The following is a 21,129-nucleotide window of genomic DNA, read 5'->3' as shown; positions in this document are numbered from 1 at the left end:
CGTCTGTAAGTTTCATAGTGACTGGATTAATTGCAGCAGCGCTCCTTGTACTGTTCTTTGCTTGTAACAGTGTATAATGGGTGTAAATTATGTAGCTGAAAACGAAACACTTTGTTTTTCAGTAATAATTTGATAGTAAGGGCACCTGTTCACAGTGTCCAGTTGAGCAAAATTTGTCTGGCACAATTTGTTGCAGTATACACTGGTTCACCAGCATAGAATTATCATGTTATTACAGAAATATTCATAAGCATATAAATCTTGCATTTGTGAAGTATGAAACAAGGAAGGTCATCTATGCAATACTAGTGGACATTTAAATCAGTCATGGCTAATATTACTGACAATATCCACTAGTATATAATAGCTATATATATACAACTATATGAAGTGTCACTTGTTTCTATGATCACTACTCAAAATAAATTCTAATTTTTCCTTACTCTTGTACTAGGCTGGAACTAACGTTTTGAATACAATCTATTATGCTTTTAAGCAATGCTAAAAACAAAAATAATAAAATTAATGCATTAAAATCAAGATTATACTCAAGAGCTGACTGGCAGAATATAATGCGTCACTATTTCCCCTACCGTTGTATTCTATACAGTGACTGCTCTGTTACTATAGTAACTCAATTTCTGTTGTAAAGAGATTAAATAATCAGCCTATAGAAACAGTCAGTTAAATAATAGCGAGCTCTAATAATAAATAGTGTGTTCAAAAAATGTATATATACCTATACATAATTAATATCTTTTATATTTTATATGTTATAAATATGATAATATTATATGGTTACATGTTTGTTTCAGCATTATATTCGTTCACAACAACAACTTTTCTGGTGCCTTCACCATCAGCATTGTTAGCAGCACTTTCACCTCCACTACTTGTGTTGTCTTGTGAGCCTCCCTCTTCTATTATTACACTTTCTTGATCATCAACACTGGGAAACACAACTGCAGGAATGTAGCTTGGTAGGTAACTCTGTACTTCACAACGAAGATCTCTGTTCAGAATGAAAAACACAACTGGGATAATGCATGGCTCAAAGAGAAGGAAGAAAAATGAAGCAGTTAATATATCATCATTCTTGTCTTGAGTGTTTCCATCACTACCATATTCTCTGTACAGTGATGTGATGATTGTCATGAAGCAAATTCGCAAGCACAGGAATACAACTGGAATGGACAGTTCTGTAAATGCCTTCTTCACAGTCTTCTTTTCTTGCAGTAATGTAGCTCTGTCATGATCTCTGTTATGATTCAACTGTGTTTTAATTTCTTGATATCTACTGTAAGCTATGCTTCCAGCTAGACCGAGAGCAGCTGATGTAACTATTACTGGAAGTATGATGTCAAGGGAGAAATGAATGATTCGTCTTGTATCCCTCTCTTTGGAAATGTCATCACATGAACCAAGATAAGGAAAGCTTTCATAACGTTCAGAATCATCAGCCAAATAAGCACTGTATTCAAATAAACCCAAAGCCCATGGTAGACCAATAAACACAATCATTGTAGCCCAGTCAGTGGTCTTTCTAAAATAGAGGGAAATAAACTTTTCCCATCCTACTGCTGCTAGACAGAAATTACTTGAAACCAAGGGGAAGGTGAAGAAGAAGAAGAAACCACATTCAGTCTTACTGGCAGCTTCTTCAAAGCCTTCAGACCTGTACTGTTGTATTTGAACAACACGGTATAATCCATTTCCTATAACAGTTGATAAAGAACAAGACACATAGTTACCAATCAGTAGTTGATATGGCTGTGAACGTAGACTCTTCAGCAAAATCACTGGCAACAAAACAGCTCCACACAACCCAGAAGCAAGCACTGTAAAAGTAATAGCAAATCCTATATTGCTGTTCACTACTCCATCAGATGGATCGTGATGGAAAATACTAGAATTAACTGCTGCCATAGAACTGGTTCCCTCTAACTCAGCAAAATGACACACATTTCAAACTTCATGCATTTATACACCTTTCACACAACATGTCAATAGCAGCAATGCATTGATATAATACTTGAATTTTAAGAGGATATTTCAAAGTATAAATTCACTTTGCAACAAAATATATTCTAACTTTATCAGCACACCATCACAATAAAACATGAAATACAATATGTTAGTGAAGGGAATGTATGCCACTATCTTTGAAGTTAACCTTATAAGAGTGTCACAAGGCTTGCTAATTGGATCAAAGGTTGATAGATTTAGATGATTAATACATAAAAAGCCTTGAGTGGGGGACATTAGAAACAGTGGAAATTGAAAACTGAAACGGAAAAACTGAAACTGAATAACTAAAATTGGTCAAAACTTCATATTAACAGGTACCTCTTAACAAAGACCACCTCTGTAATAAGATCACCTGTATAATAAGACCGCCTCTAATAAGACCACCTCATTATAGTAGTCATGTCAAGTAGGTCCAACAAAAAGGCCATTAGGTGTACTCATAATGTAATAAAGTATCAATCAATCAGACAGTACTTAAAAGTTAAAACGACAGCTGCAGGGTTGTACACTATCTTACCATACCAAGACCTAAAGTTCATGGTCATGTCATAATGAAAATGGGGTAATTGCATGCACAATTACTCTGCTGATACTGGATTCTTGTGCATGATTTAAGAGTTGCATAGTTAAATTAATGATCTTGGACTTTGTGTCTTGGTAATAGTTGAACACTCGTGATAGGTGTCTTCAAGGATTTAAAAACCTGTTAATATTTACCTGTGCCTTGGTAAGTACTGATGTCACCTCAGGTTTTTAAGTCTTCGAGGATGCTTATTACATGTGCCTAACAATTATTAAGACACAAAGTCAAGAATCATTAATGTTGATTTTGTAACTATGCAACTCCTAAATCATGCACAATAATATTTTGAGAAATCCATTATCAAATTCAATTATGTATGCAATTGCTCCATTTTCATTTGTGACATGACCATGGACTTTAGGTCTTGGAATAAGATAGTATATCCTTTTGTACAACCCTGCAGCTGTCATTTCAACTTTTAAGTACTGTCTGATTGATTGATACTTTATTAAATTATGAGTACACCTTAGCTATATTTTTGGACCTACTTGACATAACTACTATAATGAGGTGGTCTTATTTTAGAGGCGGTCTTATTATAGAAGTGGTCTTATTATAGAGGTGGTCTTTGTTAAGAGGTACCTGTTAATATGAAGTTTTGATCAATTTTAGTTTTTCAGTTTCAGTTTTCAATTTCCACTGTTTCCAATGTCCCCTTGAGTGGGCTGATAACGGGCTAGTGCAACACAAATATTTGCTAACAGTATAAGTCAACACATCCATCAGATGACATCACAAAACAATTTAGTAACATAGAGGTGCTGTCCCAGACTTGGCTGAACATAAATATGGATTATTTAAACATAATGGTAGACATACTTCTAATTTGCAACTTGCTATTCATATTGTTTGTGCAAGGCGATGATAATACATTGATCACAGTTCACCACACACATAACAATGATCTTATATGGTTTTCACTGGAATGCAAATTTTAAAGTGAAAATTCGATTAATCATGTAAAGTTTACCATTGTCGAGACAACAATGGCAAATTACACTTGATGCTTCATCTCAATCATATAAACGTGTGACAAAGGATAGCCAAATTGAAATGTATTAACTCTGCTTAGGTGTACTACATAATGAGTGTACACATGTTCATGCTTGTACCTGTTTGTGTCAACTGCATTGAAAATAACATCAAAATGTGTATTCAAAAACATGATTTTACAAAAATACATGCAATATAATTTCTATTTAAAAAGTAGAACACATAATATACAGTTCTTAAAATTTTTAATCGGTGGCCATTTGACTACAGCGTTGTTCAGAGCGTCATCTTCATGGAGACATGATTGAGATGGCGGTCGTCATTCTACAAGTTGCTGTATCGTCACATGACCAGCATGAGTGTGTCACTGTGTGGGTGGAGGGTTGGGGTTGCTTTGTCATCCAATGGTGCCGATGCCATTATCTCCCCAAAGAGCCTTCAAGTGTGGCACAACAGTCTGTGGATAGAAAACCAATAAGTGTATACAATTAGTACAAACTAAGAGAAGTATCTGCTGTGGAGTCAAGCGCATTTTAAAGTAGCCTATGTTTATACAGTCTCAGGGTGACAATGTACACTAAACTTCGAAACAGACTGCAACTGCCATATGGCAGATAGTGGTAAGCACCTATCCTGGTCCATAGAGGTTCTGTTTCAGGTGCTTCATAAAATATGACAGGTTTGTTAAGGTACTCAGTATAACTTTTCTTTAAGGATAGTTAAGTTGAGTGCTTCTTCGAGGTGGTACCAGAATACTCTGATTCACTCCTGATGGGTTAAAATAGTCAGAGAAGACAGTTAAGTGTTTTTTTAAAAAGAATGTGGTGTGATGTGCACAATAATGCACAACAAGGCAATTACGATAAACCAGTAAGAGAGAGAACATTGCTCAGCAAGCAACAGACTTGTAATTGCTATGTATGAGTGGGTAAAACTACGTTGTTTACACTGAACAAACTTTGGTTTGTACACAGAAAACTTTTTGGTAGGTATAACACATAAAATAAACATAGCCCCACATGTTATTATACGTTTTGTGATAGCAGGTACATGAATAGGGTTTGACTAAACTAGTTGACAATAAATATCCAGCTACATGGGGTACAGTCAGAAAAATAGATAACATTAACAACCAGCAAACTTGAGAGCAGCTGCTGTTGACTGCTCTACTGGAGCACCTTCAGTTAAAAACGATTTGTTTTGCCATGTTCTTTGATGTTTTATGTGTCTTAGTTGAAAATCATGTACACAACAGCTACAAATGATAACACTTGGAAACTTTGAATATTCATCAAACAAAGCCATGTTATACAGATATAGCAATAGCTGCAGTAGTAAAAAAAATATTGTGTAAAAACGAACAAATTGTAACACTGTTAGTGTACACCAGTAACTCACTAGAGGATCTTCAGGTGGACCAAACCTCTTGACAGGCACTCCATCTTGATCACAAAGGAACTGTAGTATGGAATAGTAAATGATATGCATACAGTTGGGACAGATACGTAACACCAGAAACATAAAGAGCCATCACTGACTTGGTACAAGGACATAAAGTACTTTGGAACTAAGTAGTAATTATCTCTAAATATGAAAGAGCTATATTACTGTAGCTAATTATACAGTACGGTAGTACTGTATATTGGGATTTTCTGGTCAAAAATATTACCCCAAAACCAGCTTCACAATACCATCCTGGTGCCTTGGCAATATTCGTTATGTAGTGCCTTCAGTACAATCCTAAATCCTTCCAAAAGATTGTTATGAAAATTATTCAGTGGAATTTTCTACTGACTAGCTGCCTGCCTGAACCCGAAACGTTTTCAAAAAGTTGCTATGGTTTTTTTTATTTTATAAATTATTAAACAGAATTTTCTACTGATTGACTGCCTGACTGACTGACTGATGCCTTCAGACGAGCGTACAGCCTGTAACTCGATAACAGCTAAGGCTACAGGCTTGATTTTTTCACTGTTCGACGTTGCTTCAGCCGGACATGTGCCTTTTGGCATACCGCAGTATGTACAATGCATTCTTCATGGACTTACCGGTGTCCTCCTTTGTGTCCCATTCATCTTGGCTGACAGCACAAGGTGTTGATTTGGTGGTAGCACGTGATGGCTTCCCTTCATAACAGAAATCATCCACATTTTTCATAGTGGCTACTTTGATTGCAGAGGTACTTTTCGAACAGTTCTTGTTTTGTAATGCTGTGTAACGGGTTGAACATAGCTGGCAATGAAACGTAATGGATACTTCACTTTTCAGACGATAATTGGTAGCTGGGGCACGTGGCACCATTTCTTTCGTTTGATGCATTATCCATGGGTTTACCAGTCATAAAAATTATTTTATTTTATAAAAAGTTAACAAACAAGTACACAATGGAATTTTCAACTAGAGTAGGGACCATAGCACATCGATAAAAAAGTACTAAAACAAGCTGGAGCAGTGCACGATATTAAATCACAGTAAAACAATGTTATATCCCTACTGTGCTCAAGATACCACAAGGAAGAGCAAAGTAGGGATATCACTCTTCTTATCGTTTTACTGTGATTTAATATCGTGCACTAATCCAGCTTGTTTCAGTACTTTTTTTATTGATGTGCTATGGTCCCTACTCTACCAAATTTTGTGTACTTGTAATATAGTCAGTTCATATCCACCTGAATCCTTCAAAACCAAAGAAGTGAACATTTGTTCACTCTTCCAATGGTTTTGTACTAGAACAAACATGTGTTTTGTATGTGCTTGAATTGTTACTTTTACTGTCTTTTTTAAAGTACGTTTAATTGAACTGCTTGATTAGGTGTGATCTCAGAGCAGGTAAACTCTAAAAATAAAAACTTGGAATAGGGGTGGGGTAGTTTACTGTGACTATGATCTGACATAACGTCATCAAAAAATGCACCCACTACACACAGACACACAATCTATAGTACACTACCATACGTACCTTGGTGTAATTCCACTTGATAAAGCTACAAGCAAACAAATATATGGATCAATTAACACCACAATCAATACACATCATGTGACATGTACACTCAGCATACACCACTCACTTTCCAAACGTGCCCTTCAGTTTTGACTTGAGGAATTTGTACAGAGGATGAGCAGCTGCCCCATTGACGTTGATCTTTGAGAACATGTCAAACTGGACACCAAAGCCGGCAGCGTACAGCTTAATCTCTTCCTCGGTACCTGGTTCCTGGAACACGTATTGTAAATAAAATTAATATAGTAGGACCTCCCTGTGTGCCAGTTAAACCAAAAAAGTGTTGGGTGTTCAGATAAGTACATTTGTTCGGATAAATGAAACCCAATAATTTATATACAGAGTTCTGTTTAATTACTCTAATAGAACACTTACTCTGATAGAACATTCATCTAATGGCGAAACACTCTAATAGAGCAGTCACTTATACTGTTAGGATAATCGAGGTCCTACTGTACATGTACACGATTTTAATAGTAACATGCTTTAATTCATAGGTACAGTGTGTATATCAAAACATGCAGTTGTATCGAATTAAAAGACAGTAGACCAAACCCTCGTCTACCCAATGTTAAATGTACAATTTAATGCAGTTTAATAGGGAACAAGGGTCCACAGTGCAGTAATGTTACTACTGTACCTACTGTGCAAACTTGAGTACAGATATGTGATACCGTATAGCCGGAAATTTTCGAGGGACGAAACTGTCATGAAACTGTGTAAAATCCGATTTTCGCGTATTTTAATTCACGAAAGTCTAGAAAACCTTTGCACATTGGATATATAGCTGTATGCAATCTCAGCTTTTCACAATTATTTTTTCACGAAGCTGTCATTGCTCGCAAAATTTGTGAAAGTTTCGTCCCTCGAAAATTTCCGGCTATACGGTATAGGGTGTTACAGATTAATGCAATGTGCCAAATACTGGCATTAAACTGTTGAAAACTTATTTCTTACCCGACACTTTTACACACTTTCGAATTGCAATATACTGTACCTGTATATTAGTGTATGCTCTACGCTCCTTATTGTAGTTGTAGTGTAAATAGTCACCTTTAAGGAATAGTCTAGATGCATCTAACATCAAATCCAGCATTAACCCTTAAACCCGCATAGGCCACAAAACTGGCCCAAATATGAGTACCATTACACAAAGCGCTGTAATTTTAAAAGCATCCATCCTATGGCTACGCAATTCAACTTTTTTGGAAACACGCAAACCCTCTACATACTTTCATAAAATGGTCCATACCTTGATGGCAGTTGCTATCAACTTGCAACCGTTTTGCCATAAAATTTTCTACCAGGCCATATATGACTCACATGAGTAAACCCACAATCGAAATTAAAGACATGGCAAGAATTTCGAAACATGGAGACGTGACTCACTGTTGTTCGTCACTTCATAACAAGTAAGCCAAGTGCTGTAGTTACAGCATTCATTTTAACCTTCTCCAAGTAGCCCAGTGAATAGAATTTTGAACAATGTGTTATTTTAGACTATAAGAATAGGGGAGTTTAGTATAAGCGTCTAGGAATGCAATTAGCGTTAATTGCATATTGCGCAACCACTGGATGCTCTGGATGCCCATAAAAATGTATTGAAGCCATTGGGAAAACGATGATAACCGACAATAAAACCTCCGTTGCTTACAAAGTATACGGTATGTTCCAATTTTCTGTACATAGATAGGAACTACGTTGATTTCCCTTTCGTTTCGTGGTTGCCTGCTGTTAATAGGATAAAGGGTTATCGAGTTATGGAGCCGTAAAGTTAAAGATTTTACAATACAACGCTTTCCAAGGCTGATACTTCTGAGTTTCTACTGGAAAACCACTCAGAACTGATTGGCAAAGCTTGGTAATAGATAATTTCATTGATTCCATGGATTATGAACGCTACAATCGACCAGATGGGCCGACAAGCAAACATGAAGTTTAGCGCACTTGTAAACACTATCCAGGTGATCCTAATGCTTGTTCTTGTGTTGTTCTTCAATCAAAACATAGAAAAAAGCATCTGCTTGCTTTCCTCGAAATCAGAACACTTTTTCGCCAGGCGTTTTCAACTTCAGAAGCTTGTAACTAGCTAACCACATACCCTATGACGAGCAGACAACCACCAAAACGCGTAGAAATCAATGTAGTTTCAGGAGCTGTTTACAAGACTAGCGTATCTCCTTTTGTTTCCGGATAACAAAGGTTTTAGTGTCCGTGGTCATCCGTTTCCCAATGGTTTCTGTACATTTTTATGGCTAACCACAGCATCCAGTGGTTGCGCAACAGCAATTAGCAGACCAATTAAAATATTTCCGCTTATGCTAAACTCCTCTATTGAGTTACCCCCACCTATCGTTGCCATGGATGCCCATATTGTGTAAACACATTCCCCAAATCTTCTTTGCAGGTTTAAGGGTTAAAAAACAACCAGAAGTCTGAATATTGAATATCGTAAAGGCCAAACGAAGCTGAACTGTATAACCACAACTTTTGAAGCTGCCTGCTCTAGACCTGGTTCCACATATGGTGCATGCTTGCAAAGAGTAACAGACATGGATTCATGCACACCCCATCGATAAATGAGTGAGATTCCATGTATGCCTACAGACTGAAACACACAATCCTGATAAGTGGGCGTGGCTCACAAAAGTAACTGAGCTGCAGCAGGACTTATTATTTATTTATTATTATTAACACTTTACAGCGACCAGCACTGAAGGTCTGACAGCAACATGTGCTGCAGCCTTAGGATTACCTAACCTAACAATGATTACAAGGGCTGAGACTTTACTTAATTCCACACATAATCCAATCTGGCCGTATATTCTATGAAGCAGGTCAGACCCAGATGACCCAACCCGGTTTCAACCACGAAAGTAACCAGCCAGTGTACTGTTGCATACAGTGACTGATCATGACTAAATCGACAAGGCAGATATTTCAAATTAAAATATTGCCAACTGCATTTTTAAACAACTTGCTAAATATTAGATTCGCCAACATTTGTTGTTATATGGTATTTAGATGCCACAAAACTATTTGAAGCCCTACTTATACTACTGTAAGAGGTGTAGTAGACACATGTCTGTAGCTGTGCTTACTAAAACAATCACATGGCACAACCCAATTTTTAAACAATCACAACATGCTGTCATGCCCATTAACAATCAGTAGATGTTACCATGCCTAGCTGCAGTTTTGCTGTAGAGAACAATACGTACATACCTGTAGCAACCCCACCCCATACTCCATTGTGTAGCTCACTCAAGATAAGCAGGGAGATTGAGATACTCTAATAAAGCAGTCATAGCCACATATCATACGTAACTACGCTATAGCAACAAGTTATTAAACTGGTAAAAAAAATTATTAATTAGGATTCTAGTGATAAAAAATACTGAAACAAGATACAGTATATGAATGATGGTAAGTAGGTATTACCACTTGCTTTGTGGGAAAATCCCTACTTTGGCATTGAACAGATGGTGGTAACACGTGAATTAGGGACTTTCCCATAAAGCAATGCGGTAATAGCTACTATCGTTCATATCCTTATTCTCTTGTTTCAGTACTATTTGATGCTGGAACCCTATTTCATTTCTAAATTAACAATTTTTATTCCACTATACTGTATTTTTTGGGTACATACGTAAATACGTACGTATTTGTCTATGCATGGCTCTACTACACTGAAAGGCTATACGTATACGTGTATAGCAATAAAATAATATCCAATTATTGCACACCATTATGGCTCACCTGATTTCCAAACTGGTTACACGGAAACGCCAGTATCCTGAGGCCGTGGCTTTCAGCAAAGCTGTTATGTAACTGTACCAGTTGCTGGTAGTTACGTGAGGCCAATCCTCATTGGCTGGCCACATTGACTATCAGTGTAACATGACCCCTGAAGGTACATATACCAACACAATGCAATAACAGGCTATAAACTTAAGAAACAAGTAGAATGCTTATTTACGTGTAGTAGATGCAAAAAGCTGTGTACTATACATGTATTTGAAAGTTGCAAGTGATTCAGAATTATTATGCAATACATAAGTATGCACAGATATTAACCTGTTGTAAACATGCACTACTGTACGTTAGATCATGCTGGAGATCGGGATACTAAGTATGCACAAAAAAATATCACTTTGAGTCCATAAGATTGAGAAACTATGGGGCAAACAGTATTCTTAGGCCAGCTGCAGAATACTTCCTTCGCTTGCCTTGTACAGGTACAGTTCACTTTTCCATACAAATTAATATAAGCACACATGTATGTGAACACACCATATACACACAAGTAGAAGGAAAATTAGTCTGATTAGGGATCATAGCCATAAACTATGAATCAAGGGAGGTCGCCTACACCTGCAAATACATTTAATCCCTATACCCATGACTGAATTAGGGATCAAATGTCCACTAGTATAACTGCAGGTGTAAGCAACCTCCCTTGTTTCACTACTTTTTATGGTTATGATCCCTAATCAGACTGAAAATTCTACTTGTTTGTTTACCTTTTTAATAACTAATGAACCAGTGCATACTGCATCAAAAGGAAGAATGACACCAGAAATGCCATTAATTCTGCGTCTGAACATGTGCCCCAACTATCAATTTTTACTGAAAAGTGAAGTGCCATTACACTTCACTTTTAGCTATGTTCAGCCCACTGCACAGCATTACAAACAAACGTGAAGGAACTCTCCACTTACAACGGAAAATTCCTGTTATGTAGGGAAGGAATCACACTGTGCTACCGTGTATTGATACCTTTTGCTGGCAGTGAAGATAAATGGGACACAAAGGAGGACACAGGTAAGTCCAGGAAGCATGCATTGTACATACTGCGGTATGCAAAAAGGCACCAGTTGAGCTAAAGCAATGTCTAATAGTTAAAAAATCAGGCCTATAGCTTTAGTGGTTGTCAAGCTACTCTTGACTGAAGGCAGGCAGGCAGGCAGGCAGGCAGGCAGGCAGGCAGGCAGGCAGGCAGGCAGGCAGGCAGGCAGGCAGGCAGGCAGGCAGGCAGGCAGGCAGGCAGGCAGGCAGGCAGGCAGGCAGGCAGGCAGGCAGGCAGGCAGGCAGGCAGGCAGGCAGGCAGGCAGGCAGGCAAGCAGGCAGGCAGGCAGGCAGGCAGGCAGGCAGGCAGGCAGGCAGGCAGGCAGGCAGTCAGAAATTCTGCTAAAAATTCCACACACACACACACACACACACACACACACACAGAGACACAGACACACACACACACACACACACACACACACAGACACACACACACAGACACACAGACACACAGACACACACACACACACACTACACACACTCAAGGGCATAGCCAGAAACTTTTAGAAGGTGAGGCAAATCTAACTGCTCTGTTTAGATTTGAATATATACAGTAGGTAACTGCTCTATTAGAATATCTGAGCTTTTGCAGTACTAAATTCTCTGCATTCAACTACAGCTTCCTAAGGCAACTGCTTTGGTTACCTCAATGCATGTTGTAAACCACTGACACTACTAAACTATACTAAACTACACTACACTACACACACACACACAATACAAAAAACATGCAACATTGCACATACCGATATTTGCGGAATGACTGCATAAACCCATCAATGTCTTTGGCCTCAAATGAACACATAGACGTGGCACTAGCCACTAAAGAATCAACCTCCTGTAACACAACACATCAACAGTAACAACAACTCAAGTACAGTGAGGTACAGATATTGCAAATGTGTGTAGAAAATTAGGAGATATACCACCATTAATTTATAATTTATACACTAGACCCACATGAATATACTGACCAGGTCAATTTATACATTTTACATTGTTTTTGTGTTACATTCACAGGATACGTATATTGTACCTCTGGGAGGGGAAGAACTTCAGCGCCCAAGTCTGAGAATGATTTCAGCCATTTAAAATGTGTATCCTCATCTGTTGCAGCTATTTGAACACCTGAAGAAAAATGATAGATAATTTTTAAAATACTTCCAGAAACTGAGCAATTGTAATTTTGTTGTGGTGTATTATCCAATATATACATGCATTTGTGTTGTGTGCATTTATGTGTATGAGTTTGTGCCCTGCTGCAGTCCCAAAGGATGTATGTACACATGTACAGAGTTTTATAATTACAAAACTAAACACTACACGATACCACTTAGGATTGATCTACATAAGTATGTAAACGTATGTATGTGTACACTTATGGACTAGTATATATGTAAGCATGTACGCATATACAGTGAAACCTGTATAATGTACAGTGTATATTCCACAAGTATATCGCAAATTGTGATTTCATAGGAAAAAACAAACTTAATGCCAACCACCTGCTTATCAAGTCAGGAAACTTTGGTCTAAAGGTGATCAACAAGTTTCACTGTAACATCAGTAGTCATAAAACTCTTGGGAGATACAGGTACTTACGATAATAGGAAACTGAGCAAATGTAACAGTGACTGCAGTGTGGTGTACAGTAGTGATCGATGCACTGATGAGTGATTTTGCCGATTATCCAATATTGAATTTCACATAATGGCTGACACTGATAACATATCCGATGTTTATGTTTACAAAAATTTCACACATATTTTGTAAAATTCCCATTTTTAAACTTTGTCTTATTGTTATGGAAACAATAGCATCAGGGACAGTAAAATTAATCGGCTAAATAATCCACTAATAATTACCAATATTGCTGAAATTTGGCTGATAAACCATTTTCCGATTATTTACTAATTAATCGGTGCATTACTAGTGTGCAGGGGGTATGTCTGCCTGTAATCATGTAATGCTATGACACAGCATAAACATACACCCACATAATATACGCACTGTATCATATACACACTGCAATAATGCTACCCACCTTTCTTTCTACCCTTTGGAGTGAATGTCATTGGATATCTGCCATTTGTCATTGTGTATGGCTGGATGGCTGCACCCTCCACTGGGTAGGTGTATAATGGACTGGAATCCTGCAGAAAAAGGGTGTGTGGCTAGACAATCATGGCTATAAGACACTGAAGAGTGTGACAGAAGTTTGGATAGCAAAATGTAAAGTGCATAGCATGAGCACACTGTACGATCACGTAAACGTTTAGCACAGATCATGCAAATATGAGCCAAAATAACTTCTATAGTATTTGCTTATCTTATTCCTTTAGGAGATCTGGCGAGTATAATACAAAACAGTGATATGCAAGTTGGAAGTGCCATAACAGTACATTAAGCAATACAGTAACAAGGACAACATTCCTTGGTCTAAATACTTACACCATTGCTTAATGTTTTATGCAAAAAGTTTGTAGCACTCCTGTACATGTTCTAGGCAAGTACAGTAGGAACATTACATACATCTATATATTGTACATTACATCCACTTACAAATTCAGTACGGAATTGGTAGAGCGTGCGGTCGACCGGTGACAGGCCTAAGGTGTATTGGCACCACCCCAGTATCAGTCTTTTCACAAACAGCTGACCCACTAATCCTTGACGTTGGCCTCTGATGCATACCACTGAAGGGCCTTGCAGACTGACTCCAGGAGGCTCTATTTAGAATAATAGAACAGACATTCTACATAATAATAATAATTATGAATGTGTCTGCACCAATTAAATTCTTACTAAAACAAAACTACGTATGCATATTGCGTGGATACGGTATGTGTAAAAACTACACAACTTCAATAAATCCACATTAAAGTTTGGACAGAATTTTGTATACTCATGATCAACATACAGTGTGTCGATCTATAGTCAGGGTTTCAAGTTGGCTGAAAATTTAGACAGGTAACTTTATCATACAGCACAGCAGTAAGATCATACGTACAGTAGGTTTGCATTTTTCTGTCAAAATTGTGCTACCATGCAGCCTAACCTTTGTATTCCTTCAAAGATTTGGCAGGTACATGTCTGGGAGGGGGGGGACAACTCCACGTAAACTGATATACACCTGTACATTACATAACTAATGCACTTAAGCGATTTCATGTGAACCAATGGTTACTGTACAAATAAATATTATTGATAAAGAGATTTGATGAAGTTCAACAGATAGTTGAGTTCTGCTGTGTTTTTGTACTTTACGACGGTGTAAACCATTATAAAGAAAATCAGCTTTCTGAAGTGATAACATGTGGCGGCCACTAATTCCCCACTAATGGTCCATGCATCTATAAAACAACTACAAACAATCATCCATGCTGGACAGAGAGGTAGAAGAATTCATTTCTTTAGAACACATTTTAGTAGTGTTACGTATAAGGATCTTGGATGATTCCATTCATGTACACTTGTCCTATGTTCACAAGTTTGGCCCAACACGTGTCTTGCATACTGCAGTAGAGACTCACTGATGATAAAATTATGTTAACAAGCAAGTGTATGGGAAGATATCTCTTGGACTTGTCACAGGATGTACGAACCATAGTGATGCAAAAGATAATCTTTATAAGTGCATTGTAAGAAAGTTTAGATAACAATGAAACAAATAATTACACCTGTAGCTGCTATAGAAAGGGAATTATAAAAAAGGAAGTTGTAACAACAATCTTGAATGATAATACAACTTTGAAAGAAGATGGTAAATTGTTAGTTACAGGTGTAAGAGTTCTATTGTATCATTCATTTCATTAATGGTAAACTCCTTTGCTTCAAACTGAGGTATAGTAAAGATGTATGTAGCCTAAATACTCTTATTTAACACACACACACACACACGCACACACACACACACACACACGCACACAATATACACATGCATATACAGTAGAATCTCGTGAATAAAAAACACCATACATTTAACTTCTCTACAAGTATAAGAAAAAATTAGGAATTTTAAATTAGAGTAGGGACAGTGTATAGTGTTGCAATAAAAAGCACTGAAACAAGCTGGATCGGAGTAGTTCGTAATGTCCAATTACTGTAAAACAATAAGAAGTGAATATCCCTACTGTGCTACACTCAATACACAGTAGGGATATTCACTTCTTATTGTTTCATAGTATTTGGACATTACGTACTACTCCAATCCAGCTTGTTTCAGTACTTTTTATTGCAGCACTATACACTGTCCCTACTCTAATTTTAAATTCCTAATTTTTTCTTATACTTGTTTGTGAAGTTTTTTTGCAAGCTCATCACCACTAAATAGCCCGCTTTTCACAAAACCAGTGACAATATTTTAAGAGTTAATCACAGCACTATTATGCTAGATTATGTCTCATACAATAACAACTGATCAGTGGGCGTGGCTCTACATAAGCCTGCAGACAATAATGGACGTGGATTCGTGCATACCTACAGACTGATGAATGGGCGTGGCAACCATATGCAGTAATTTACGTCGTGGATGTGAAGAAGCTGGGATACGCTATGACGTGTAGTAACACGTCCACATTTAATTTATAGTATGTTCACGTTGAGCTGAATCCTCAAAAAAAAAAAATAACTCATGCGAAATTTGGCTCATTTGTAGTACTGCTTGACCCGCTAAAAAAAATTCGAAATCTTTTGTTCTAATGCTTGACATAATATTTTATGGCCACTCAAAATTTTCACAAGCACAGTGTTCATTACAGCCCTTTCCCAAACTTGTAATGGAGCCAAATCATACGTGTCTGTTGTTGACACCTTTGCTGTTACCAATAATCATCTGGTTGGCTGAAATGTTAACTCTGTTAAGAAAAAATCCACTTTTAATTTTTAGCTATTTTTCAAGATTCAGCTCAACATGAACATACTATAGCACATGTCTACAGACAGTAATTTACGTAGGTGGGCGTGGCTCACAAAAGAAGCAGGGCTACGCTGTGACGTGTAGTAACACGTCCACATTTTGTTTAGCAAGTGGGATCAGACCCGAATAATCTGTAAAGCGGGACTTGGATGACCCGACTCGGTTTAACATTGTTACTAAATAAACTATATTTATTTACTTACACATTGCTATATAGTCCGCTGCGAGTTGCTCTCACTGATCGATATCAACAGCGAGTCACGTACGCGTGTGATCAAAATAGTTTGGTGCATCTGGCGACCACGTGTATTCGAATAGTTTGATGCAATATACACTGGTAGATGAAGCCATACTGTAGTCTATTAACACTCAGCGATAGAACCTTGACTGATGGCCATGGTAAAGAAGGATAAAAGGTAAGACAATAGCGCAAGCATTGTATGTTTATCAATATACCAAAGGTTTTTTCGTAAGCGAGCTAGAAACGTTTCTGCGAAAGAATTAGGGCTGTAGCTGTAGCCAGTTTTCTGCTACGCTTGACTGAAGGCGTCAGGCAGGCAGGCAGGCAGGCAGGCAGGCAGGCAGGCAGGCAGGCAGGCAGGCAGGCAGGCAGGCAGGCAGGCAGGCAGGCAGGCAGGCAGGCAGGCAGGCAGGCAGGCAGGCAGGCAGGCAGGCAGGCAGGCAGGCAGGCAGGCAGGCAGGCAGGCAGGCAGGCAGGCAGGCAGGCAGGCAGGCAGGCAGGCAGGCAGGCAGGCAGGCAGGCAGGCAGTAGAAAATTCCATTGACTAAATTAAAAAAAAAAATTCTGTAGCAACTTGACGGAAACGTTTCGGGTCAATCTGAAGACACTTTTGGACTTGGTTTTACCCAACCAATACTGTCATGTCGTTGTGAGGAAAAATTGTGGCAGGTTTTTGGGTTATATTATATCACGGATCGACCCACACCTTCGATGTCCCTACTATTATGATAGAGGACAGCTTCCCAAGTCCCATAGACCCCTACCAATGCAATTTCACCTCTGAAAACAGATACCCTCCGTATAAAAATAAAATCAGTTTGTCTGAAAGTATCTGTTATATAGAGGTTCCACTGCATACATACAGTACAGTGTACATACACACATACATACAGTACATACCATCTTGTCTAAACCTAAAGAACAAGTAGTCATCCTCAAATGCATGTTCATCTACCACATGATGGATGTAGTCTGTGTCAACCAGTAACTACATCATGATCACACGAGATCACATGACACACAGTAACATATCGTACACACCTGTCCCAGCTTCACACCTGCACTCCTGTCCTCCGCCAGTCCTGACTCTATAAACCAGTCCACCAACTGAGAAGCTGAAATAGAAATGTAAGGGAGAAAAGTGACACTACTGCATGTGTACCACTAACAGTGTACATGGATTGTATATATATATATATATATTTTATTTATAAATTAATTGTCTTAGTTTTGTACCAACTATACAAACACACTTGCAACCGATACATTTCACACAAGCATGTCACATAATGGATTGGCTTCTACACAAACCAGGTGAATTCCTCAACTAACAAACAATATTTACACTGAATAATGTTGAATAACATTGAATCCAGTAATGTGCTTGGTAAAGTAGACTAAGCCAGAATAATGACCCATAGTTGGGAATGTACACTGTATATATAGAAGCCTCATATTACAATGAACAGGAAGTGGAGTCATAGCCATTCTTGGAATCATCTGACTTAAGGTGGAGCAATATCCACTCACATCATAACCATTGTTAATGAAAAATGTGTGTGTGCAATTGGAATAGACATTCCATAATGCTACATTAAGTGTTGAGTGTAAACATTGTAACCAACGGAAGAAAAGCTCTGTGGGCCTGTAAGGTTCACTTAAAGGTTCACCTCACTTGAATGAACAGTGTCAAACCAGAAATGTGTGTGTATTTATGTGTGTATGTGGACACATGTGCGCAGCTCTGCCAGCTATAACATCAATGTGTACCTGGTGATAAACTGAGGAAGCAAATGCCAACTGTCCATGTCTCGCATTACAAGTGAAGGTCCAGGTGGGACTTCGGGTCCTTATACCCTCACCTGTGATACCGCAGTTTACTAGTACTGGATTTACCTGTACTGACTCATAGCACCTGAGTAGTACACAAGTGTCCCAGTGCTGGTAGGCATAATCATAATCATGCTAGCATGGTAACCGAAGGCTTTGCTTTGTGTGCATGTGTGTGCGAAATCGATAGGATACGAAGTAGCATGTACACTGTACAATACAGGGAACAGTTTCTAAAAGCTCTCACTATAAAAACAAAAGCAGTCACAAATTAAATCACGCTCAACCCATCAACAAGTGATTCAATACACTCTGGATCATGTTTCATTGAGCAGAAGAGAAGAGATTGTTTACACCACAGCAATTGATCATGGTCTAGTTAAGTTACCACTCTATACACTAACACTAGTAAATTAAACATGTTTCCATAAATGTTTAATAAATGTGTAAACAGAAACATAACAGAGCTGTATCACACAAATACACACGACACACAGCAATTAGAAGGAGTACATGCTTACAATGTGAATTCACAATCATAGCTAGCTACTGTGAAAGATTTATTCTGATACTTATAACCAATACACCTGACCTGATGTACAACTAGTTCTAATTTGATACATAAAAAGTCAGCGTGAAGATGTATGTTATGTTGTATGAGTTCAACATGTGGTTACACTGACACATACACAAATATACTAAACTCCACTTACCCACAAAACATGTCCTATACGTCCTGAGGTGATACTGACGGTCACAAATACTCAGACCACCAATAGTGTGTATCTTATCCGCAATATCACCAGCCTATATAATGTACATACAAACAACATTATGTGGTTAAAATCTCTTTGAATGATACTTAGCTTTTTATACAGAGTTTATTTTTTGTCTGCACTGTTTATGGCCTACTATTACTGCAGACCCAAGTAAATAGAGCTGTTATACAGTGATCAACTAGCAGTATACATCTGCCTTGATAGTTTAGAGGGTGACTATAATGACCTGAACCAACTGTCATCATATAGTAAGACTATTACTGAATTCAATTAGTATACTGCAGGTATAAAAGTTCCACTATTTGCATAAACTGATTCCATTAGTGCCTTGAGAACTGCACACCTCATTGACAAGTTTTTAAAGGTGACTTGATCGGAACAAAACACATATGTATGCTGTGTATCTTTTCAAATGACTAGTTATTAGGGAGAGCACTTTAGCACTCTGTGTAATTTAAGCTCATGTGAGCTAATGATGTCACACTTTTATGTGATATGTCCTGGTCTGGGTATGTTCACTCCGGACCTGTAGCTAGCTCCAAGGCCACAAATTCAGTGCATCAAGTTTATACCCCTCCTAGCTGAAATCGATGGTGGGTGTACATAAACAAACATTTTACAAAACATTTTCATACTGTAGTGAACTTAGAAAAAAAAAGTGGCTGAAAAAGCCTCAAACGGAAAAAGTGACCTAAAGTAGAGTCAAACAAACAACCCCTGACCATAAGTCTCATGTACTATTGCTTTGCTACTGCTACTAGTATCACCACTCGCATAATATCGAGTAATTCTAGTTACGAAATCAAACTCTAACAAGGAAAATACAAGGGAAACTCAGCTGTAACGGCTTTCTAACTTCCTCAATAGAAAACGAAAAAAAGAAAATCAATGGTAACATACTGTACATAATGGCTAGCCCTTCTAATCACTCTAACCGGGTGTATGAACATGATTTTGGGTGCATTAATAATGAAAATTGACTACCTGCCTGCATCAAAATTGAGGAAATGGCTGATGAGAAACTACTTTGCCTGGCCTGGTAGTTCAAAACGTTCATGGTAATACATGTTGTTCTGTAACAACATCTTAATGTGTATACAACCAATGCTAGCATAAAAGCAATTCAATTTGTGACAACTGTACATCTACGTTTAGTGCTAATGCTTTTTACAGAGTTCTACACTGAATGTAGATGCATTGTTCTACGCATGAATGCACAGGACTTACACACCAATCAATGCCAAGCCCCACCCCTGGAGATCCCCATACACCTATTGGGGATTTAACATTTACATCCTGGGGCTTTCGACAGCAGCAGTTTGCTGAACCAAAAAACATTTAATAGATAAATAAATCAAATCCCATGGAAACCCTTCTTTTGAGTTTGGGACATAGTGGGGTTTGACAAGCTTCTTAGCTCCAATAATAGGGAATTTGACACTAGAATTTGTCAAATCTCCTGTATCCCCCCACCCTACCCGGGTTATGACAATGATAGGTGCATTATACAATCCATCACTCCATCTAGTGACCACCTTGTACCCTCACTGCGCCTTTGCAAAAATTTGTGTTATGGAAAACGCTTTGATAACATTTAACAACAAATATGATTAATTGCAACAAGCAACAAGCAACAAGCTACCCAATGCTTCGCATTTCACCTTGGACAAGTTGAGCTGAAATTCCTCCGATCGGTTGTCGAAACATGGCGAGGGCTGTACGGTCGTTTCTTCGTAATTACGTTTAAACGACATTGCCCCCAAAGCTGCTTCGAATGCAGCAGTGGGCTATCCGTTAAACCACCAGTCCTGTGTCCTTCTCCTTGCTTAAAAGCAACTGTAGGAAACGTCTCCCAGCAAATTATCATGTCTCGGAATTTATCACGCCTTTTATACCATATCCGCG

General features: G+C 38.1%; 1 pseudogene; it reads right to left on the bottom strand.

The window, feature by feature from the left end:
• Positions 1 to 3,737: 3,737 nt before the first annotated feature.
• Positions 3,738 to 21,107, bottom strand: LOC136255558 (uncharacterized; annotated as a pseudogene).
• Positions 21,108 to 21,129: the final 22 nt, after the last annotated feature.

Source organism: Dysidea avara, chromosome 5 (assembly GCF_963678975.1).
Source record: "Dysidea avara chromosome 5, odDysAvar1.4, whole genome shotgun sequence".
Lineage (NCBI taxonomy): Eukaryota > Metazoa > Porifera > Demospongiae > Dictyoceratida > Dysideidae > Dysidea > Dysidea avara.
Note: the sequence above shows the minus strand (reverse complement) of the source record. Positions and strands in the feature narration are given on the sequence as shown.